This window comes from Mustela erminea, chromosome 11, assembly GCF_009829155.1.
Source record: "Mustela erminea isolate mMusErm1 chromosome 11, mMusErm1.Pri, whole genome shotgun sequence".
NCBI lineage: Eukaryota > Metazoa > Chordata > Mammalia > Carnivora > Mustelidae > Mustela > Mustela erminea.
This window is the reverse complement of record NC_045624.1, coordinates 31,650,432-31,675,691: the sequence shown is the minus strand read 5'-3', so window position 1 is coordinate 31,675,691 and position 25,260 is coordinate 31,650,432.

Sequence of the window (25,260 nt, the reverse complement as noted above, 5' to 3'; positions counted from 1 at the left end):
GCAATTATCTGTGTTTAGGTCAAGAGAGGTCTCAAGTGAGCATTGGCTCCTGGTTCCCTAGGATTTGTGCAAGCCAAGGAAAGGTCCAGAAGTACTCCCGTCCCCTCACTGGGAGATCTAGTAAAACTGTCGAGAGCACACAGATTTGTGGGTTCTTCAGATGGATGAGGCATGTAGATGTCACTACCAGAGGCTGTGGCAGGAAACACTGACATCAGTAGCAATAGCCACTAACTTGCCCCAATACAGATGGAACCCACTGCTTTAGAATATCATAGAGACCGCAGAGAAGGAAACACCCAGAGCCATCACAGAACACCCCAGTGCAGCATGCGGACCAGATAACTATCCCTTTGTGGTCACAAGGTTTCAAAAGTACCCTGTAGCCCACATGCCTTGTGGTTACAAGCAAAGGAGGAAGGAGAGAGAAGCTGTGAAAGACTGACTATCATCCCCAACAAGATGAGTTAATCTGAAAGAGACAAACTTTCAAGAGGAAAATTATCTTTGATTAGAAAAATTAAGGTTCTCACACCCACCCCTTGTCCTGCCAGTCCTTTCCTCCCTTCCCCTCATCTGGGGAAGCAAGGTCGTCAGATAAAGTCAAGTTTGGTTTCACAGAACTATCATTAGCTTTCTTCCTTCTGAATCATAATGTCTATAAATCTGATATCGCCTAAGATAATTTCTTCCTTTCCAAGTATACTTGAGGAACATGGAGAATATGGAGGATCCCAAGACTTAGTGATAGCTTTTGAAACAGTTTCCCCACATGGTAAAAGCCCATCACACACTCTAAGAGAGGTCCAACACCTCCAGATACATAAATTGTAGGGACAACAATTTGCTACATTAATGAAATGAGAGGTCTGGTTAGGGTTGGTCAATCACTGATCACAGTGTGACCAAATTTTTATCACACCTAAATTCAGTGTTGCAGGGCGCTTCGTCAGGGGGTAGTTAGAGTACTTGAAAAACATAGGTCATCAATATTGAAAAAGGCTAAGATGAAGACTGCACCCTTTTTAATGAAGCCGTTCTATTTCTTTTCTTAATCAGAGGGGTGAGAAGACTATGGCAGTCTTCCAGGTGGTGGTCTTCTGTTTATTTCTTTATAGTTTTTGTAATACAATAGTACCCACTGCATCCCACCGAACAGATTAAGATCCTATAATACTCAAAATAAAACACATAGGATGGGGCGCCTGGGTGGCTCAGTGGGTTACAGCCTCTGCCTTCTGCTCAGGTCATGATCCCAGGGTCCTGGGATTGAGCCCCGCATAGGGCGAGCCCCGCATAGGGCGAGCCCCGCATCAGGCTCTCTGCTCAGCGGGGAGCCTGCTTCCTCCTCTCTCTCTGCCTGCCTCTCTGCCTATTTGTGATCTCTGTCAAATAAATAAATAAAATCTTTAAAAACAAAACAAAACAAAACCACACAGGAGCACTTTAAAGTTTTGTGAAAAGCTGAGCTATTCTTTCCATCTGTGCTAGTGAGGCTATATTTTACAGTGATGAATGTGGATGGCTGAGGAAGTAGCTGGCGCGAGTCCTTTTCTACTTTTCCAAAACGTAAAATCTGCTACAAAAATCTTAGGTTTAAACCTTTGTCCTCAACCCTCCCACCTCCCCAAATGTCATATTTTGAAGTAATTAGATTTTTCAAACTCTTGATCAAAATGCAACCTGTCCCATTTTATAGATGCTAGGGATAGAAAATGGAGTATTCCTTTCTCTTTTGTGAGCGTTTGTACCTACCCCCGCTGCAATGGTCTTCTCAGTCTCCTTTGCTTTGAATGGCAACAAGTCTGCTTTGCCTACAACTGTGTAGAAATTTCAACAAGATCACCTTCATTTGAGCTGTCACAACTATACCTACATCCCTCCAGCAAATGAGACCATTTAATGGAGTTGACAGCCTTCACCATTCTATCATACCTAATATGGATGAATAAACATACTGGCTGATGGACACTGACTCTTTTTTTTTTTTTTCCTTTCCAATTTCTATCCAAAATCTCCTAAATCAGTATTCAAGTCATGTCTCAATATTTAATCCCTATGAAGACAGAACACTTCAAAGAAGTCCTCCAAGACATCTCCTATGGTGCTCTCGAAACCCATTAACTTATACTACCTCTGGTTTCAAACAATCAGATGTCCCTGATTATGGATGAAGAAAACTGTGGTACTCTACAGCACAAACTCTCAGTAGGGGTCATGATAATCTCCTGTGCAGTCAGACAACAGAAATATTGCAGAGACACCTAAGTGGGACTATGCTGCTGTTAAAAGAAAAGTCACATTTAAAAAAAAAAAAAAGAAAGAAAAAAAAAAGAAAAGTCACAGGTGTGGCCTGGTTGGTTCAGTTGGTTAAGCCTGTGACTCCTGCTTTCTGCTCAAGTCATGATCTCAGGGCAGTGAGACTGAGCACCATGTCTGGCTCCACACTGGGTATAGAGCCCGTTTAAGATTCTCTCTCTTCCTCTGCCCCTCCCTTCCCCTCTCTAAAAAAAAAAAAAAATAATAATAATAATAATAATAATAATGATAATAAAGAAAAAAAGAAAGAAAGAAGTCACATATGCCTAAAGGCATTATGATTTTTTTTCATTGTGAATGTCAACTGACACTTGGCTTATAGTTTTCAATTTGGCTCGTTATATCTACATGACATAAAGTTCCTAGAGCTGTTGGTAAGTTAAGTACAATCCTCCTGCTCCCTGTATTATAATTGTCACTGTTTTATAGATTACTGTAAAGAGGATATTGGAATACAAGCAAGTAGGGATGCAGAAATAGCACATCTTCTCATAAATGAGTATTGATTTAGAAAAAATTGAAGTCCTCTGTTTTGTTTCTCAAATTCCTCAAATCAGTGAGTACATATGATAATTGTCCCTCTCTGATTGACTTGAGGGAAAAATGAAACAAGATGAAACCAGAGAGGGAGACAAACCCTAAGAGACTCTTGGTCTCAGGCAACAAACTGAGGGTTGCTGGAGGGGAAGGGTATGCGAGGGATGGGGTGGCTGAGTGATGGACACTGGGGAGGGTATGTGCTCTGGCGAGTGCTGTGAATTCTGTATGACTGATGATTCACAGACCTGCACCCCTGAAACAAATAATATATTATATGTTAATGATAATAAAAAAAATTGAAGTCCTGGTACTGGATTGTCTCTGATACTTCCCAATCATAAGGTCAGAGCCAAGGAGGAAAGATTATTAGGTGACAAGCAAGGAAGTTCCCATGAGCTAACTGGGTGACAAGCAAGCATATTGTCAAATGGGTCATAACTTCTGAGGCAGCTCTATTACTGTGTTTGCCGTCATTATATTCCAATGTGAGCTAGGACACATTTGAGACATTCATGTTGTTTTTGTAAATACGATAGTTCCCCCACCCCCATCCATGGAAGATACTTCTAAGACCTCCAGTGGATGCATGAAAGTGTAGATAGTACTGAACTCTGTATGTACTCTTTCTTCCCATATATCCATAATTATGACAAAGTTTAATTTATAAATTAGGCACAGCAAGAGATTAATGATAACAGTAAGATAAAACAATTATATAATAATATACTGTAATAAAAGTCATGTGAATGTGGTCTCCCTTGTTCAAAATATCTTACTGTCCTGTACTCACCCTTCTTGTTATGATATGAGACAACAAAATGTTGATGTGATGACAGGAAGCGAGCTGGATGATGTAGGCACTGTGGCGTGTTAAGCTACTACTGACCTCCTGCTGATGAGTCAGGAGGAGGATCAACTGTTTTTAGGCTGAGGTTGACTTTAGGTAACTAACTGAAACCTCAACCACTAACTTAACCACTATAGCACATGTATCACAACCACTGATCAAGCGGACTAGTACTTTACTTTTTTGCTGGAGATAATATATATATAAACAGTCCTTCCACTAGAACATTCACTAAGAATCTTCGGCCCATCTGAGAGGCAGAATCAGGGCCAGTGTCTGTGTGTGGACAGGTGACCCTTGCAGTCCTGTCGCTCTTTTGTTCTCTTCTTTCTGTACTTTTACCAGTCTTCTAAAAATTGTATTTTTAGGAAAACAAAGTACACATGTTTCTACTCATTTACACTTTTCTTTTAGTTAGAGAGAGAGTGAGAGAGAGCACAAGAGTGGGGTGAGGGGCAGAGGGAGAATGAGACTCCCTGCTGAACAGGGAGCCTGATGTGGGACTGGATCCCAGGACCCTGAGATCATGACGTGAGCTGATGGAAGATGCTTAATCAACTGAGCCACCCAGGCACTGTTAACTCATTTACACTTAAATGTTAATAATATTCTGTATGAATTAGTTGATATCCAAAACAGTTTTTTTTAAATTAATGTTTTAGAACAAAGGACCTGAATTTGATCCATTAGAAATTATTTTGAGCTCTCTCACCCACACTTCTCCCTGTGACATTCACTTTAAAAACATCTTCATAACCCTAAATTTACTTTATAATATATTGATCTGGTATCAAAGTTTAAAAATCTAGTTAACTAGGGGGAAGATGGTGGAGTAGGAAGATCCTACACTTACTTTGTCCCACATACACCTAGGTAACACTAACATCAGTGCAAATAATCCAGAAAATGACCTGAAAACCGGAAGAACAGACTTTCCACAACTACACATAGAGACGAGGCCACATCAGAAACCACAGGAAGAATGGAGAAGTCGTCTGTAACCAAGCTGACCTGCAAGATTGTCCGGGAGAGGGAGGGCCAGAGAAGGGAGAAGAGCAGACCCCACATGGGGCATCCCAGGCACAGGGGACCCATGTTGGTAAGACGAATCCCCATAACATTTGCCTTTGAAAACCAGAGGGACTTAACATCATGAGATTTTACAATCAGTGGGGCTTAACTCCCAGAACTTCTAAAATCGGCTTCTCATTTGCAACAACATCTAGAAGGTATTATGCTAAGTGAAACAGTCAGAGAAAGACAAATACCATATGATTTCACTTATGTAGAATTTAAGAAACAAAACAAATAAAGGAAAAAAGAGATGGACTCTTAGAAAACAAATTGATGGTTGCCAGAGGGGAGGTGGGGGTGGGTGGGTGAAATGGGTAATGGAGAGTAAGAGAACACTTACCGTGACAAGCACTGAATAATGTACGCAACAGTTGATTCAATATATTGTACACCTGAAACTAATATAACAGTGCACGTTACTTATACTGGAATGTTAAAAAATCTAGATAGCTATAATTCAATTTGTTCAGCCTTTCTTTAATCTTTTCACACATCCAATAAAAAAGACTGAATTTAGACTATCATTTTTCTTTGAGGGGGAAGGGGCAGAGAGAGACAGAGACTCTCTAGAAGGCTCCTCACCTAGTGCAGTGCCTGACGCAGGGCTTGACCTCAGGACCCTGAGATTATGACCTGAGATTATGAGCCGAAAGAAAGAGTTGGATGCTCAACTGACTGGGTCCAGGCATCCCTAGACTATCATATTAGAAACAAAAAAGCAACCATAATGTGGAAAAGCAACACTTAAGAAAAATAATGTGTTTTCTGATTTCAAGTTTTGAAACGACATCTAAACTTACATTAGTACAACAGCTAGTTTCTTAATAATCTTTGCAATTGCTATGCAAGATGAGGGCTTAAAATAATGATTAACGGTTTTCACTTATTGTCTCACTGAAAGCCATCTTTATTTCCTGAAAGACTGGCCATGTTGCCACATAAAGAATTAGATGACTCAACAATCGTTCATTAGTTTAAGACCTTCTATCCACTCAGATTCTTAGCTACTAGAGTTCCTTCCTACCTATTTTACTTTTCCTGGAACTAACGAAAATGCCAGTAGTAGTTACCATATCATCACTTACAACGTTGCTGTTTAGGACATGTCTTTATTTATGCATCGATAACGTCAGTGTCCTCAGTTATATAGATGTTGTTCCAGGAATCCTTTGTGGGAATTCAAATGACTAAATGTCAAATCCTTTCAGTGCTTTATGTTGTTCTCTGAAGAAACCATATGCTAAATATAGTAATATTTATATTCATATAAAGGTGATTATGCAAGTTATAACTAGTATTGTAGTCCCATGCAAATTCTGAAAAAAGCAAACATACACAAAAGTGAAATTAAAAAGAAAATTTGTCCAAACACTAGACAGAAATAAAATAGATTCTCATCCAGCAATGGTTCCCAAACTGGCGCTTTATATTCAAATGCCCAATTTCTAAACATACCAGTGTTGGGATTGTTAAATCCAAACCTCTGGAGGTGGGTCCCAGGCCTCATTATTTTTTCAAAGCATTTCAGATGATTTTTATGTGACGGCAGATTTGAAAATCACTGGTTAGCAGGAGTGGAAATCAGACACTAACCATAGGCTGGTGTAAGTTTCTAGAAAATAACATGGTTCAGTGCAAGGCTCTGACCACAGTCTCAGAAGCCTGGGTGAAAGCAGATCCAATTAGCTTTAATACATCCAGTACTAAATGCTTTTCTTCGGAGTGGATAACTTGAATAATAGTTTCTCCATTTATTAATAGGCCTGATTATATCCTAGGCTCGACAAAGCCACTATTTATTTCACAAATATTGACTGAGTTCCATGCAGTCTGCTGGGCACAAAATGACCTGGGGCAGAGAAAGCCTCACCAGAAGCCCTTAAACTGGTTGTACCAAACATTGTACTTTATAGAACACATTGACAATTGCACATGGAATTTTTTCCCTGGCTAATTAACCTTTACTGTGGTAAGCTTGCTACCATTCACTATTCTTACAATGCCAATTTCCGTGATTTATATATATAATTAGCATTGATGTGATTTTTAAAAGACAGCCAGGAGTCCATTCCCAGGAGGAAAAGCCTCCATTTGAAAACTATAAAGGGAATAAGGACATCATAAGAAACTTCACAGAACCAGTCACACAAGTAAATATCTCAGAGCAGGGGCGTTGACGCTAACGACAGCAGGACCAAACCAGGGAGAATAAAATAAATGAGTGCTTTCTGCTCCTCTGGGTGGCACGCTGAGTTCTGCTTCTGGACTACTAGTCTGGTCCAGAAATGGCTTAGTTTATGAGAAAGTGTTCTCCAGTTGTTAGAATTGTTGTAAAGGTTTTTGCTTTTCAGAGTTCGTGGTTAAAAAAAGAGCGAAACCTCCCTGCTGGAGGTGGGGAGATGGAGGAGGGAAGTAGAAGGGACAGGGCGGGAGAGGTGCTACCTGAGCTGAGTTTTACTAGAAGATGAGCCATCAGTTGAGTAAAGAAGAATGTATGAGTGGGAGGGAGGAACAGATTTCAAGCTAATGGAGTGGTATATGGGAAGGCTCCGAGGCAAAAAACCAACAGGTTTTTTTTTTTTTGGGAATTTCCAAGTAGTTCAGTATGGCTGCAGCTTGGGAGGTAGAGAGGGAGGGCTGGGACTTAACAGCCAGCAAGGCAGGCTCTGGGTACACTAAAAAGGCCTTTGCAATTTATCCCACAAGCTCTGTATAATCCTTGAAGTATCTTTAGTAATAGGGAAACACTGATTTATGTTTTAGATGTAAAGAACAGCTTTGAGAGCTCTAGAAAAAGGGACTCCAAAGGAGGGAAGATCTGGAAAGGCCTACAGAATGGAGACCAGCTGGAGGCTACTGGAAGTGAGAAGGCAGGGGGACCTGAACGCAGGGGTAGTGCTGGGAGGAGAAGAGGGGAGAAGGACCATGATGTCTTTATAAGATGTCATCTCGGTCAGGGAAGCTGGGTCAGGAGGAGGGCAATGCCTGGGTTTCTGGATTGAAAAACTGGGAAATGATGACCGCTTTTGGCAGAAATAGGATACAGATAATGAGGTCTCATGTAGGGGAAATGAGTGCAATATCAGATGCCGTTTTTTTTTTTTTTTTAATTTTTTCCTTTATTTGAGAGAGAGTGAGAGAGAGTCAGCATGAGCAGGGGGGAAGGGCAGAGGGAGAAGGAGAAGCAGACTCCCTGCTGAGCAGGGAGACTGACACAGGGCTTGACCCCAGCACCCTAGCATCATCCCCTGAGCTGAAGGCAGACGCTTTAACTGAGCCACGCAGATGCCCCTAGATGCAGCCTGAAGTTAGTCTGAGAAACAGGAAAGAATTCTTCTCTAAAATCTTAAAACAAAAATTTTGAGAACTTCAGTTTAAGAACATTGTACAGCGGACCTGTACGCATCAAAAATGCCCCGGTCAGGACAGGCAAGGAAGGACAAAAATGCTTTCAAATCAAAGCAGACTGGGGACACTTCACTGTTAACTGCACTCAAGTGCCAGACCTGAGTGCTTTCCCTACGAAGGACATTACTGAGATAGTTGGAAAAATTTGAATACAGTCTGTTGATTAGCAACTAGTATTGTATCAATACAATGCTAATACTATATTAATTTTATGATATTGATCATTGTACTCCTGTTATGTAAGAAATGACCTTGGGGCTCAGTCAGATAAATGTCTGCCTTCCGCTCAGGTCTTGAACCCAGGCTTCTGGAGTCGAGCCCTGCATCGGGCTCCCTATGCTTCTCCCTCTCCCTCTGCCGCTCCCCCTGCTTATGCTCGCTCTCTCTCTCTCTCTGTCTCTCTGTCTAAATAAATAAATAAATAAATAACCTTGAAGTACTACTCTCAAATGGTTGGTGGGGGGAGAAAATAACATGTATATGTAGAAAGAATGAATTACAAAGGTAGTGTGATAAAATGTTAATGTTTGTGATTATGAACAAAGGGTATATAGGAATTCCTTGTACTATTCTTATAAATTTTTGGAAACTTTATAAGAACGTTGGAAATTACACCAAATAAAGAAAACATTTCAGTAGAAATTCTTCTGAAATACTTCAAATTTTTAGAAAAGCTTTGTAAAAGTAAAATAACAGTGTGTTCTGCAACTAGCATAAACAACAGCTAATACTGTACCATTCACTTTCAGTCACTTAAGGAAAATATTACCTTGTAACATTTTATGTAGGAAAAAATTTTGTGTCTGTGTATGGGAAAAAGAGGAGAATGGCAAAGGTTGTAGACTAAAGTAAGTTTAATCATCCCTTAAATTAAGAAATAATCAATCGCAGAATATAAGATTATTCCTGTGTTTCCTCAGAGACTATGAAACCTGCAGTAAAGCTCAAAACATAATATAGTTATTCTGCAAAAGTTCTAACAGGTTAAATTTTTATTTTAGTTTCTACAGAAAAGTAAAAAGATTATTTTTTTCCATAAATGAGAAAATGAAAAGAAAGTACTTTTTTTGTTGTCTTAATGTGGTTGGAATTCACATAGAAAAACCACTTCATGGGGTGCCTGGGTGGCTCAGTTGGCTAAGGATCCAGCTCTTTACTTCAGCTCTGGTAGAGATCTCAGGGTTGGGAAATCCCCCTCCCGACAGGCTATGCACTCAACATGGAGTCTGCTGGAGATTCTCTCTCTCTTTCTCTCTCTCTTTCCCTCTGGCCCTCCTCACCCCCCTCCACATGCTCTTTCTCTCTCTCCCCCCCCCCTTAAATAATAAAGAGATCTTTAAAAATAAAAAGAAAAATCACTCCAAAGGTGCCATTTAACTGAAACTATAATATAAAGACTGGCTATTCAAAAAAAAAAAAAAAAAACCCTTTCAACAGTCTCTTTTAGAAAACAGTAAATAGGGGCGCCTTGGTGGCTCAGTGGGTTAAAGCCTCTGCCTTCTGCTCAGGTCACAATCCCAGGGTCCTGGGATTGAGGCCCGCATCGGGCTCTCTGCTCAGTAGGAAGCCTGCTTCCTCCTCTCTCTTGCCTGGCTCTCTGCCTGCCTCTCCACACACCTGAGATCTCTGCCAAATAAATAAATAAATAAATAAATAAATAAAATCTTTTAAAAAATAAATATAAAATAGTAAATATTACAGATGGGTAAATATTGACAGAGCATGAGATACCAAATGCTAAAACCTGTGATAGAAGTTCCATCCTAAGTTTGCAACCAAGGTCTAATTTTTGCACTATCTTTGCTCTCTGCCTTCCTGGTTACCTTGTTTTCTAGTGGGGGTAAGAGGGACTGCCTGCTGCTCATTGGGCTGATGGTGGATATTGGGAGACTTCTGAAAGGAAATGAGATGGACACAGCCCACTCCTCTGGCCATGTAGGATGTCTCATCTTCTTCAGGTATCTTCATCCACATACTCACTAGTAGGAACTGTAATCTTGCTTTCCTTGCTAGGCAGAAGAAAGGACAAAAGAAAGAGAAGAATCCAAGACCAGTCAGCAAATCAAAACAGCGTCAGCACAAGAATAGTTGGAATAAATCATGAGGTCCCAAGTGGGAGAGTGATTGTCTGAGAGGGCAGAACCTGGAGCAAGGGTCTCGGCCACTCTGCCAGAGAAAGGAAGGCATTGCAGGCCTTCCTTATAGGCATTGGAGATGCTGACTCACCACGTCCGCCATCGGCTTCAATTTTCTCTTTCTGACTCTATTAATTTCTCCCTGTGCTCTCTCTTTTCATGATTTTTCTTTCCCCTTTTAAACTCTCACCCAAATAGGTTAGCTCTTCTTGAAACCCTGTAGCAAGGAGGATGCTGGCACGTGTGCTCTAGGTTCTCTTTAGGAATTTATGAGGGGGTTCCCCTTTGTCAGATGCTTTCTTTGGGTTCTTCCTTTTGTCAGAGAATAAATCCCAGGTGAACTGGTCATGACCATGTCTCCTATGATCTCTTCAGTATAAAAAGAAAAATTCCCTTTTTCATTGTGAGTATCCTCACAGCAGGTCTTTAAGTTGTAACTAAGACCTCTCAGTCTAATGGAATGAGATATTTTCTTAGTGACTTATACATCCCTGGGTGGGAAAAAATACCATCATTGAATGCTGTGCCTTTCCCTCATTTTATGGAGGAAAATCGCAGCTAGTAGGAGAAGAAAGGCATCATCAAGATTTATAAGAGAAAAGCAGCAAAATATCCCTTACAGATGCAAAAGAACTTCTGTTGAATTGGTCTCTTTCTAATTGAAAACTGTTACTAATGTGAACCAACATAAAATAGCCTTTCATGCTGAATATATCCGTTCATCTATGTTGCTGTGAAGGCCAGAGCACATCAAGATGTTTAGAAACCATAGTCTCCAACCCCTGGAAATTAAATTCTGAAAGGTTTTATGGCATTATCCAAAATTAAAGAATTATTTAGTAAAATTATGACCAGTGTATGTGTATTGGTGCTTTTATAGAGCAATATCTATGTTTTTAAAGTTTTATTTAAGTAATCTCTACACCCAACATGGGGCTCAAACTCATGACTCCAAAATCAAGAGTCACGTGCTCTTTTAAAAAAAATATTTACTTATTTTAGAGAGAGAGAGATGTGTGCAACCAGGGGAAGAGACAAAGGGGGAGAGAGAGAATCTCTAGTAGACTCCCCAGTGAGTGCAGAACCCCACATGGGGCTCAATCCCACGACCCTGAGATCATGACCTGAGCCTGAGCTGAAAACAAGAGCCGGACACTTAACAAACTGAGTCACCCAGGGCACCCCGAGTCACACACTCTTCTGACTAAGCCAGCCAGGTGTCCCTACAGAGCTATATCTGAGATGTTTTCTTAAATACGTGTATAGTATTTATGTCTAGGTGGTGGTATTTTATATGGATTTTTAAAAACTTTCTTCTTTATGTGTTTACTTATTTTAATATTTAGAGTTTGTATTATTTTTATAATCAAGAAAAATAATTTTCTTTTCAGACTGAAAAGCAGTTCACAAAATATTTCAAACACCAAATATTTCTCAGAGTTGAAAGTTGTATTATAAAAAGTATATTTTTTACTTTTCTAATCATTTTTATTTCAATTCCAGTATAGTTAACATACAGTGTTATATTAGTTTCAGGTGGACAATATGGCGATTCAGCAATTCCATACAACACCCAGTGCTCATCATAACAAGTGCCCTCCTCAATTTCCATCACCTTTTTAACCTATCTCCCCACATATGTGGAATTCAAGAAACAAATGAGCAGAGGTCAAAAAAAAAAGAGACAAATCAAGCAATAGACTCTTACCTATAGAAAAACTACGTATTTTTAACACAAATCCATTTTTAAATGATGTCACATTGAAATTAATTTATTACTCTCTAATATGTAGCTTTAAAAATATTGATCATTTATGACATTCCTGTCACTGAATCCAGCTTCCAGTTGCAAACAGGGTTTCTAGGGTGTCATCACTTTGTACTGGCAACTAAGAACTTCTATATTATAGGTTTTACAACTTCATATTTTCTTATTCCAACTGAACTTTTAAAAAGGGGCTTTTGATGATCTGCTATGATAGATAAAGGATTCTTGCATCACTTTCTCAACAGATAGACCACCCATCCAAAACAGCGAAAATAAATCCTTAGTGCACGTACCAGCAGAATCCAGACTGATCTCAGTCCCTATCCCCCTCCCACCTCCCATCCGGACCTCCCTGGAGTGACGGGAGACACAGCAGAAAGCAGAAAGAAGCACCTCCTTCCCTCCATTAACCACTCCAACTACTAGACACAGGCTCCAGAAAAAGAGGCCTCAAAGTCATGATTTTGCTCCATTTTTAGTACCTTACTGACCTGACAGGAACTTTCAGGTTAAAAACAAAACAAAACAAAACAAACTATGAATATATGAATAATTAATAAGAAAAATTATGCTTTTAAATGAAGCTATCCCTTCTTACCAGAATTAGGGATTCAATTAGATCAACTTCTTGATAGCAGATGTATGAATAAATTACCAGCTCAATCCCTGCCGCTCCTCCATTTTAAGTATTTTTTAAGCTCTTAAGTTCTTCTCACCAAAACAGCTTTCAGCCAATTCAGTGGTATCCCACTGCTTGGAGCCTTCTCCAGAATTTTATCCATCAGTGTTCTCTGTCTCTTCCTTTTTTCAGTTCTCTATTGTCTGTAGTTGTTAAAAAAAAAAAAAAAAAAGTTCAGCTCTACCTATACTAAAGAAGGCTTAACACGGTCTTCCACTTCAGCTGCAAATCCCATCTTTCTCTTCCCTCCATAACTACCCTCATCGTCTCTTCCTTTCCTCTTCCCCACAGGATGGTTCCTTTTGCTGTCACTCTGATGAAGCTGCTGTCATTATGGCCAGCAATGGTCTTCAAAGGAAAACCAACATTCACTTTGGGGCACCATTTTATTTTACTTATTCTTTCTTTCCTTCTTTAAATTTACTTCCATTAGGATCATGGACACTACATTCTCCGTGCTTTTTCCCATTTCACTAGGCATTTTGTTGGTTTCTTATCTTTTACCTGCTCCTAAAAACATTGGTGTTTTCTTGAACCCTATCCTGTTTTCTTCCTCTTTCTATGCACCTCACCCAAACGATACTTCAGGCCACCCCTATATACTCCCATTTTGCTTCTGAGTTCTACATTGATAGATTAAATCTGCCAGTGGATATTTATTCTTTCCTCAAACTTTCACTGGGCCTATACATTACACCAAATAAGAAACAAAAATAAGTAGATTGATTACTGGTCTCTTTTCATCCATTTTCTCCTCTTTTCAGTCTATCTTTTTGTTCAAAGGTATAAATTTGATCACTTTAGTCCTCAGTGCTAAAAAGTGCAGGGTCTCCATGGGGCCGACAGGAGAAATCCAAAATTCAATCTGGCTTGCTCAGTCTTCCTCTACAGAACAGCGCTCTAACTTCATATTCTCTCTCTCTCTCTATGCGGGCAAACCTGCCAAGCAACCATACATATGGTGTACTCCCAACCATATCATCTTCGTGCATAGCACTAGGTTTCATCACTGGGCTGGAATATCCTTCCTCCCTCTTTCTTTCTCCCCAGCTCAAATGTTCCTTCCTAAATCAAACTTTTCTGCTTACCTCATTTTTCTACCCCCGCCCCCCCAAAGATCTGTTGATTTTTTTTTTTTTTTTTTTTAAGATCTGTTGATCTTAACATTTTACTTCTTTGCAAATCTTAGGGCATTTGGGTCTCCCCATTGCCTGTGTCTATCACAGTTCCTGATATACAGTAAGACTCTTCAAATGTATGAATGAGTTAACTATAAACTCACCAAACTGGCAGAATTTGAGTTGGACAGAAAAGTGAGGAAGTTTGGAGCTCAAGTGAATAAAGAGGACTTTCCTAGACTTATTGTGGTGACCATTTTTCAACATATATAAATATTGAGTAACTATGTTGTACATCTGAAACTAATACAATATTGTATGTTAACTATTATTCAGTAAAATTTTAAAATAGAAAATAAATAAAAATAAAAGCAAATAAGCAAGGCCTTCATTTACTTCTGGGTACCTCATATTTCCATGAATTATTCATAAGGGTTATATTTGCCATTATATGACTCTTTATTCTCTCCCCAACTCAGAAACTTTTATTTTTAAAAAATTTTTAAAAGATTTTATTTATTTATTTGACAGAGAGAGATCACAAGTAGGCAGCAAGGCAGGCAGAGGGAGAGGGGGAAGCAGGCTCCCCACTGAGCAGAGAGCCCGATGCAGGGCTCCATGCAGGGCTCGATCCCAGGACCCAGAGACCATGACGTGAGCCAAAGGCAAAGGCTCAACTCACTGAGCCACCCAGGCACCCCCAAACTCAGAAACTTTGAGTTGGTGACATGTGCCTTGGCATCTACTAAGCCCCTGAAATTTACTGAAAAACAAGAACCTATAAGCCTCTGAAAATTAGGAAGCTCTTTACTTCTGCAGATTGTTCAGTAGTAAATTAGCAGCCTACTTACTATCTTTTAATTGTCAAAATCATATAATTTCAGTGGAATGGGGCTATCAGACTCTATTTTAAGAGCAATTATTCCTCATCAGATTGGGAAAACTGATACCCAAATGGTCACAAAGTGATTAGGTAATTGCTAATGCCAGTAAATATATTTTAGAAAATGAATTATACAGTGAGTGCCACCTGAGGGAAAGAAAAGTAGTTCAAACCTCCATAAATGAATATCAATGTTCTATTTCACATAGAAGCAAGTGTTTTACATCTTTAATGTAGTAAAAAAAAATAATTATAAAATTTTGGAATCACTTCTAATAATTTGCCCATGTTTCTAATAAATGGGTCCAGAACAGATATAATTTTTATTTTGTTCAACTCAGCTACATTCTTAAAGACAATATAAAGGAGATGTTACTGAGCAGCTCTGCTATGTATCCATCAATGCTTTTTTTAAGTCAAAGAAGAAAAAAGTGGGTACTGTAAGTTTGAGCCAATTTGATTAACATCAAATTTGGGCAGCATTCAGAACAGATAACTGAACTGACAACTTCTGTGTACTTAGAATAGAATGTGGTATCCATCAGGAACCATAAAATACCAGCTGAGGAAGAGCCTTAGAAACCTAAGAAAACATGGCATCATGCTCTATGTCCATGTCAGAAAATTGAGCTAAATGCCCTCCATGCTATTACTATTTTGTGTTAAGAGTTGGAGAAGCAGGGGAAGGTAAACTATTAGACTTAACCTTGAAAAAAAAGATTTTATTTACTTATTTGAAAGAGAGAGCGTGCAAAACAGCATGAGCAGGGGGAGGGGCAGAGGGAGAGGGAGAGGGAGAAGCAGGCTCCCTGCTCATCAGGGAGCCCTAGGCCTGGCTCCATCCCAGGACCCTGGGATCATGACCTAAGCGGATGGCAGATGCTTAAACAGAGCCACTCAGGTGCCACAAGACTAAGATTTTTTGAAGACTAAGATTTTATGCCTAAAGGGTGCTAATATAGGAAATGCTGAATACTCAACACGAACATTCACCTTTGCTTATGGAGAAAGCAGGTTTAAAGTGCAAGTGTGAAGAAAATAAAAGATATGCCCAGTGAGCATTCTAAGAGGCCTTATGGGTGACAGAGGAAATCTCCTTCCACAGTGATGTTGGATGGCTACATTATTATGCTTACATGCATATGAGATTTGGGTCTTTTTGACTCCAGCTGGCAGAATCACCTCTCTCTCTCTCTCCTATCTATTACTTACTGAATCACTACTCACTCACCAGTGAAAAAGAATAGGATAATGACCTTATTTCATAGAGTGAGAGATACCTCTCTACTCAAATAGCTAGAGTCTTGCTGAGAGAACGGCGCTTGAATATTATCCATTAGCTCTGTATCTCTGTTAAGAACAATGCGCCTACTTAACCTGTATTAAGACATAAAAAGCTCAATGTTCATTTCTCTTCTTACACATTTTTCCATACCACTAAAAGGAGGTAAATTGTGGCAGTTCGAAATACCAATTTTTAAAAAAATGCAACAAGATTTTCCCTTTAAATGACAGCTGCTCTAAATATGGGGTAGTACTGTGTACTTGTTTTTATTATCCCTACTGAAAAATCCCTAAGAAATAAATAATTCAGATTGTTGAATTTATAAGGGCAACTTGGTTACTGTTGCTTTGGAAACTAGTTCTTCTGTGTGCATCTACGGACTCGAATGATATTGAGCCATCATTTCTCAAATATCAAAAATAATTCTGAGTTTTCTAGAGATTTTTCCTTCTCTTTACTGATTGGATTAAAGTTATGTGAATTGCACAAAAAAGGATCTGATCAATAGTAATATCTAACTTGCACTTTCTAACTCTAAGGACTGGAAGAAGGATATAGAACTAAGTCGTTGAGTCAGAGAAGTTTAGGATTAAATCCTGGGTCCTTTCTGGCATTATGAATCTGACTATTATCTCAAATAATGTAGCAGAGGTTGCTTTGTGATTCTCTGAGGAATCCATTTAGGAAAATTCAATTAAATATTTACATGAGTAGATGCTATTAATAGATATTCATGCTCTGTTTAAAATATTTAACAAGCTAAGACTGCAATTACCTTTCCTCTGTTCCAACATTATTATACAATTAAAATGACTACTATTATTTAAGAAAAAATTACAAATAAATAAATATCAATGTTATACATTCAGGACATCCTCCTCTAGCCATGATTGTACAAAATTATACAAAATAAAACAAAATTGATAGACCTGTACAAAACAAAAGCGATAGAATGTTGGTGTTGAAACAAACTTTGGATGTCTTCTAAGAATAAAGGTATAGGGACCACACTTTGGTGAGGATAAAAAGAGTGAAAATGCTACGGTTCTAAATCTGTAGACTGTTTAATCAGATAAAAGGTGTAGAAGGTGCTGCCAAAGGCGAATCACAAAGCTGTCCCAGAAACAAAAGATACACATAATGGAACATCTAAATGTAATGTTTTCCTGATTTTCCACTATGATATCCCTATCAAAAGAAGCAGCAAATCTAATTTGTTGCAACTTGTAATTTATGGCTTCTGACGGACACCACATTCTATTATTCTAAGTACTCACAAGTTATCAATTACTTATTCTGAATGCCGCCCAAATTTGATGTTAATCAAAATGGTCCAAACTTATAGTAGCCACTCTTTTTCTTTTTAAAAAACTGTTGGGAAAATATTTGTCTGTAAATTTAAACTTCTGTGCTAAAGGAATGTCATGACTAATAAAGATACACTATTTATGAGAAGAAAATACATGGGATTTGTAATGTGTTTTTGTTGCTCTTGTTTTTTCTTGCAAAAGACATTAGACTGATTCTGAATTAACTTGTGAATTATTCATTTGGTATCAAGTAGTAATGACATTCACTTTCTATTGTTTGGTACAAGATTTAAACTAGAAGTAAAAAATTAGAGCCCAATTATGTTTCTTCATTTATTATGAGGTGTTTCCAAGGAGCCCTAACTTGTAGACAAAGTCAAACATTATGTTATTCATTCATTCAATATATACTTAATGTATATATTTTATTTACAAAGTGCCCTGGGGTGAATTAAAATTTTTAAAAAGTTTATTTAATCAATGTATGATGTGATAAGAGAGTAAGAGATGCATAAATTCCTTAAAACTCAACCCATAGTAATACATTTAAGAAAAATATCAGTGTTAGGCCAGGACTATTTCATTATCCCTGAACAATGATAAAATATGTAGAAGAAAAAGATATGTGGAGAGGAGAAGTGTAGGGGACATATGGGGAGGTACTTCCCCCAAAACTTCAGGAGGAAAGTTAGAAAGGAGTAAAATATCAGACACTTATAGGATATAGGCAATATTTCTACTAAGGATGGATATCACAAATGCTACAATGAAAGGCAAACCTGAAGATTAAGGTTTGAATTTTGGGAAGTGGTAAATTCCAGGTTAAAACTTCAGATTTATTCTATAGAAAATGGGAACTCATTAAGATGTTTACACAGAGAAGTGACATTATCATAGCTGCACTCCAGGGAAATTATGTCAGCAGTGATATTTTCAATAGATTTAAGAGGAAGAGTTTGAGATGGTTGATTAATAAGAGTCCAAATGAGTAAGGAGAAGGGACTGATCCAAGTGATGGCATAATATATTTTATTAATCAATGTATCTGAGTATTTATTTAATACCATTATTTGTATGATAAACAAATCAAAGAAAATGTTTATTCAGTATCCTCTTAATTAAAACCCAGGCAAGATGTCATATTAAAGATTAATTAGAGTGAAGATAAAATTTTAAAATAATTCTACCATTACTGACATTTATGGGTACTCGGTTCATAGGTATAAAATAAAAGATCTAAAAATCTCACAGTATTTCAGAAACAAGTAGATATAAATAAAAAGGTAATCTAAGGAAAACAGACCTCTGCCAATAAAATGCAAAGTTGTGGTCAGCACTGCTAGTTGTCACCTCAATATCTTCTCCGGCAATAGAACCTACAAATTTATCAAAGCATGTGACCATCTAGAATAAAGGTTATACTTCCCAGCTTCCCTTGAAGCTGACTAGGGACATGTCATTAAATTCTGGCCAACGGAATTTAGCAAAGATAACCTGTATGGATTTCTAGAAAATGTCCTTAAAGGGGAAAAATATGTTCTGTCCCTAATCTTCCTTATCATTATGGTTAGTTAGACTGTGGACATCATCACTGGAACTTGGGCAGTCGTCTTGAAAACCCAGGTGTTGAGGATAGCAAAGAAATGATCAAATTCAGTCTTGTTTTCCTGTCTTTTTTTTTTTTTTTTAAAAGATTTATTTATTTGTTTGAGAGAGAGCACGAACAGGAGGGGCAGAAGGAGAGGGAGAACGAATCTCAAGTAGACTCCACATTGAGCATGGAGACCAATGTGGGGCTCAGTCTCATGACCCTAAATCATGACCTGAGCTGAAACCAAGAGTCAGACACTTCACTGACCACACCACTCAGGTGCCCCTCCGATGCTGACTTGTTTAAACCACAATATATTGGTTTTCCTATCACTTGCAACCAGACCTAATCTTTAGAATTAATAACTTTCTAGATATTAAAAGATCACAAGAAAAAAATTAACTATATATGGTGAAGAATGCTAACCAGACTTATGATCTTAGTGATCATTTTGCCATATATATGAATATGAAATTACTAGGTTGTACATTTGAAACTAATAAAACCTTAAATGTCAATTTAAAAAAAAGAATAGAACTAATAAGGATAAGGTCTGGGGAAAGGATGCTGGGCTGGGAGTTTGGAGAGCAGGGGCTTACCCAACTTCACTATTTAAATTTAAACTATTTAAGTTTGTTCAAATCCCTTAACTTTTCGATCAAATCCCTCAACCCATACCCTTGTCAAATGGCACTATTGGTCCTTGTCCTTGCTTTTATTTTGAATGTAAATTGAAAGGATTAAATGAAATCATAGCTATTTTTAAAAGGATAAAATGTTTTATTTTTTAAAAAAAAGAATTTATCTTCTACTACATTTTTAATTAAAATGACATCATAATCAGGGATATGGGTTATGATTCTAGGGTAGACTTTACCACTCAGCTGCCACAAGGGAGGTACTGAAGGGAAATCTAGGTGGAGCAGAAAGAGAGAGCAAAGAAAGAGCGTTTGGTTTATATAAATGTGTAAATCCAAGCCTACCTTCTTGACAACATCCTCAATGTTGCTTTTCCTGCTGATCAAGTTGGCGTAGGTAATAAATCATGAATACGGGTTCCCATAAATCAAAGTGCACAATAAAACCTAGATATCTTGATAAACCTGTTCTACAAGGTGGCATTGCTGTCTGATGTACCCCTGGACTTGGAAGAAGCTTTCCTGGTAGCCTGGTAAATTAGCATGGGATTACAAAAAAGGCCTCTCCCTGCTAGAACTGTCATTCAGGCAGTTTGGGTGAGAAAGGCATAGAAAAATGTAACAGCAATTAATAAAGAAATGGATTTTTTAAAGTAAATTAAGAATTAAGAATTGTACAAATGGATCTTCCTCACATACTCAAGGATATGTTCAAAACTTCAAAACATCAAAACACTCAGATTAGAGGATTCACTAAATAAATATTTCTCAGTTGAGGAATATGCTCTCCAAAGTCTAAGAAGACTGAAGGGACCCAGGCCTGATCTATAAGGGGTTCTTGGGCCAGGAGATGAGGTAGGCCCCTTTACACGGGACAGCAACTGGGGGTTTTCTCAGTAGCAAGAAAGGAGTATCAGAGGCTCAACATAGGCAAAAGAGTCTGTTTCACCAATAATATGAAGCAAAAACCCAGAAGCAGGGAAAACTCTGGGCAGGAACTTCGCATCAGGGAGATCTGTGAATGAGTGAGTAGGAGGTCCCAGTAGGCAACTCTGCACAGCCTGAGGGGGTCTGGGACCAAGGAGGGCTGGCAGGTAGACTGGCAATGTGTGGTGGGACTCCAAGCAGGGCACTGGAGCTCAGGCCACGAAAGAACAGCTGGATGATGTCAGATGCACACTGAAAACTGAACTCAGAGTTAGAAAACAATATGGAGGCTTTGTGACAAGGAAGGAGGCAAAATGCTGACCGTTAAAACAAACTTCAAGGTATAAGGTTAGAGGGGCCAGCAAAGAAGTAAATGGATCCTCAACTACTGAAATATGTTGGGATGAAGGATCCTTTTTTTCCCCTTGGGCCTAGAATGAAGTTAACAACGGGAGCCAACTGGTCTCCCATCTGGAACCTCCCATCTGGAACCAAAACCTAGGTTTTGGGGAAAGGTAGATAGCTAATCACAAACACTGAACAAGAATGACTCAAGTGTGCAACCAGGCAACTGCTGCCCATTCAAACTCATTCTGCAGGCTTGGTTCTTCCCTCACTTTAAAAGATGCACTTTAGGGAAGGTACTGTTGACTGTTTGGTCACCCTCAGAGTAACCTCTGGTCAGGTTAATCCCCTAAATTACAGTTCTAATATTAAAATGACCAGTCCCATGTAGTTGTAAAAACTTCTAACTATATTTATACCGAATCTTCTCCTCTCAAGTCAAATTTGTTCAAAGGAACAGCAGCTTTATTTCTGTTTCTGTCTTATGCTTCTACCTCTCTTCCTTCAGCTCAGTGATCCATGGTTTCTGACTTCTCCCAAGGTGAAGTTGGAGGGCTTTAGGGAGATGAAGTAGCAGGAAAGATTTTATTCATCACATACCGTCACAAACAACTGGAGAAGACATTCTCCAGGCTTGACAGGTGTTTAAAACTCTTGTTCTTTTTGGAAATGCTTTTTAAGTTTAATCTTTGGAGAGAAGGCCATTGCTGGGGAACACTTCTCCAAAGTTCCTGTTGTATAGTGCAAAGCATTACCTCTGGGTGATTGCCCACCTTCGTCCCCAACATCCACAGAAGGCCTCCAGCTTCTCTCTTCTGAGAGCCTCTTGTTGGAGAAAGGGCAAAACTACCCTACATGCTCTGTGTTCTCTCTCCTTTCCTTCACCTGGTCTGTGAGAAACTATCACACACTCTTTGCCCGTAATAAATCCTGGAAGAACAGACTGTACCAATGTATTGCTTTCTCTCAATTCCACCATCAGGGCAGCCAGCCAGCCACAGTCAGCTTCCTACCCTTTAATTTGTCTGGCCCGAGACTGCGTTCACTAAGCCTTCCAAGTAGCAAGGGACATGTGCCAAGCTTTCTGAGTGGTTACTTTGATGCCTATTTTCCTGAGCATAATTAAGAGGGAGGGGAGAGTGCTCAGAGTTTTCTGATCGTTCTCCCCATAAATTCTCTTCTAATCTCCATGCCTGCCCTTTTACACCTTCAACATGGGTAAAGACCTACACAAACCTAGCTTTTGACCACCTGCTTTGACAGTCCTTTGAAATCTTTCCTGCTACTCTCACACCTCATTTAAAAAAAAATGGGAGTACTCTGCATATTTTTGTAAGGAAGATTTCAGCCAAAGCTAAGGCTTTCATTAAATACTTCCATTTTAGTATCCAATTATAATCACAAACAGTTATGTATGTCCTTGTTAAAACTTAGATTCCATCGGGACGCCTGGGTGGCTCAGTTGGTTGGACAACTGCCTTCGGCTCAGGTCATGATCCCAGAGTCCTGGGATTGAGTCCCGCATCGGGCTCCCAGCTCCATGGGGAGTCTGCTTCTCCCTTTGATTTCTCCTCACTCATGCTCTCTCTCACTACCTCTCTCTCAATAAATAAATAAAAATCTTTAAAAAAAATTAAAAAAAAACCTTAGATTTCATCAAGTTTAGGTATATTTTGATGGGTTTCTTATCATTCTTTCTGACATAACCATTTGCTTGCTTAACAAATTCATCATCAGAAATGATGCTGTCCACCGAACATGGTAGGGCAGCATATTGAGGTATTTGCCAAAAGACACATCCCCACTCCCAAATACTCACATACTATCCCTTATTCACAGTTACAGATGACATTAAATATCAAGGAGCCATCTTTTGCTATGGAAGACTCAAATATTCCCATGGTATGTTTTTCCCTACTACTTGGTCATACAGGGATTCTTTTTTAAAAACTTCACATTCTTCTTGATTCATGTATTTTAGTACAAGATCACTTTAATAGTATCTAATATGGTAAATTTTATCTCAGAATAGGAATGGTAGTCTTAGACATCTAGACAGTGTTCCAAATTTCCATTGGCAAACTTCCAGGAAATTTGCTTGAACTGTTCAGGGTGTGTATGCTATTACCCCACCTTTTTTTTGTATCACGGTTAGCCATTGTTTTTTCCTATTTAAGTTGGTACATGTGCAAAGGCTGTTACACAGCATTCCAAGCTAACGATAATGCCATTAAAGATACTCTGCATGGCTGGAGAAACTTAAGGGTCATAACAAGTGGGAAACACTTACTCTACTTTTTTTTTTTTTCTATTTTTAGTTTAATGGAAGTATGGCAATGTTTCAGCTCTTTTATAAAACCAGCAAACCAGCTTTAAGAAAACCATAACATAAGATATGAAAAGTTTCCAAATAAATTATTCGTTTGCATTCAGATTAAAAAAATTGGGGAAATCTTAGAAGTTATTATCTAATTAACAGGCCCCTGATTGAGAGCTGGCTGTCTCCTACTTTTGATCTTTGGGCTTCATTTTGGACATGAAATAAAAAAACAGACATGCTGATACACTGTTGGAGAGAGAGAGAGAGAACAAGAGGTCTGCAGCATTAGTACCAAATACAAATTGATTGTTGACACTAACAATTAATCACTTTATTCACCCCCAAATAATCAAGTCTCTACTCAGTTAATAAGATGACTCCAGTATTTGGCATTTGTTGGGAGGTATTATGTGTGTGGTGGTAGGAACGAATAAAAAAGAGGAAAGCGATAAGGCCGGTGTTTTCAAGATACTATACACGTGAAAGCAGCATTTTAAAAATGCAAAAGGAAACATTGTAAAGTATACTTAGTAACTGCCACAGATAAACTGAAGTATGTTCACAGGAGAGCTAGAAAAAAATGATAAAATCAAACTATGCTATCTGAGGAGAAAAGAAACTGGGTGTATTAGTTTATTAGTTTGCAGAAAACAATCTCAAGGGAAATATGCAAGCAATTTCATGTTTTGGAAGGACTGTCATTTGTAGAGAGAATATTCTGACGGCTCCTGGTTTCTTAAAAGAACAAAACCCATGTATCTCAGTTTGGCATATAAAATCCTGCATAATCTGATTCCAAACCACCTTTCCTACTTTGTGTCTTCCTATTTGCAACCACACCAGTTCTAGACAGCTTCTTTCTTACTTCTACACTTTCTATAAATAATTTTCCTACCTGGAATGTCTTATGCCTCTAAAAGGACATTCACTCACCCTTTAAAGATCCTTACGGATTTCTAAATAAACATCTAACTTCCTATTCTATACCCGTACCCTTATTGAAAAGATGAAAAAATATAACAACAGAAATACCTTACGCAAGCTAAAGTATGTAAGAGTGTCTGCTAGATATAGGACAAGTAGGTCCAGGTAGAGAAAAGACACCAAAAATAACTCACCACTTTCCTCCTTTAAGGTAGCTGATATCACAAGAAGTTAGGTACAGGAGATTCATGATGTTTCCCATGGAAACATGCCTCCAAGGATCTCTTTTGTTGAAGTCTCGACAATACTCAAAACCAGCTTTGACTGTATCCCTCAGAGTTCTTAAGCCACTATTCCAACTAGAAAGGCAGTATTGAACAAAAACATGAGAAATGAGGGGCGAGGCTAAATTGTATATGGAGAATACATGAAGCAGACACCTCTATTTAGGAAGGCTGGTCCATTCTTTAACTCGATGTGCATGCGGTACAGCTAAAATAATTAAAGCAGTATGTTTTGATATAAAACCAAAAAGCACTGTTTCAGAAACCAACTCAGATATAAATGAGTTTTATTTACTTCTCTTATCCTCAGTTTCCTTAGCTGTAAAGCAGAAATGATGATGATAATAAATACTAGGGTTGTGATTCTTTTAAAGTAACATATTAATTGCTTAACAGTAATTCTTAGCTTCAAAATTACTGTTGTTGCTATAATTTTCCAATATCATTTTTATATAATGATATTTGGAATTTCAAAAGACTTTGGAAACAATCCTACAACAACACTGATTAAGAGTTTCAGAGAAAATAGGGGTTGACCATTACTTCCTGAATCACTTCTTATAACTACTGATGAATAGTTAGTTACGTAATCTTGGCATGCAGAAAGCCTTATTTAGCAAGCACCAAAGACACAATGCTATGAGGAAAATATTACTTGATTTGCTACACAGAAATGGGAACAATTTTAATTAACAAAAATTAAAGGGCAAACAAGGGGAAAATATTCCTGATATAAATGGGAAGTTGAATATATTTAGACTCTATAGAGCACTCACTAGTAAGAAAAATAAAAATACATTGATAAAAATGTGAGAAAAAATTAATACCTGAATGCCTTCAATAAATTTTTACAAAGTAACAACTA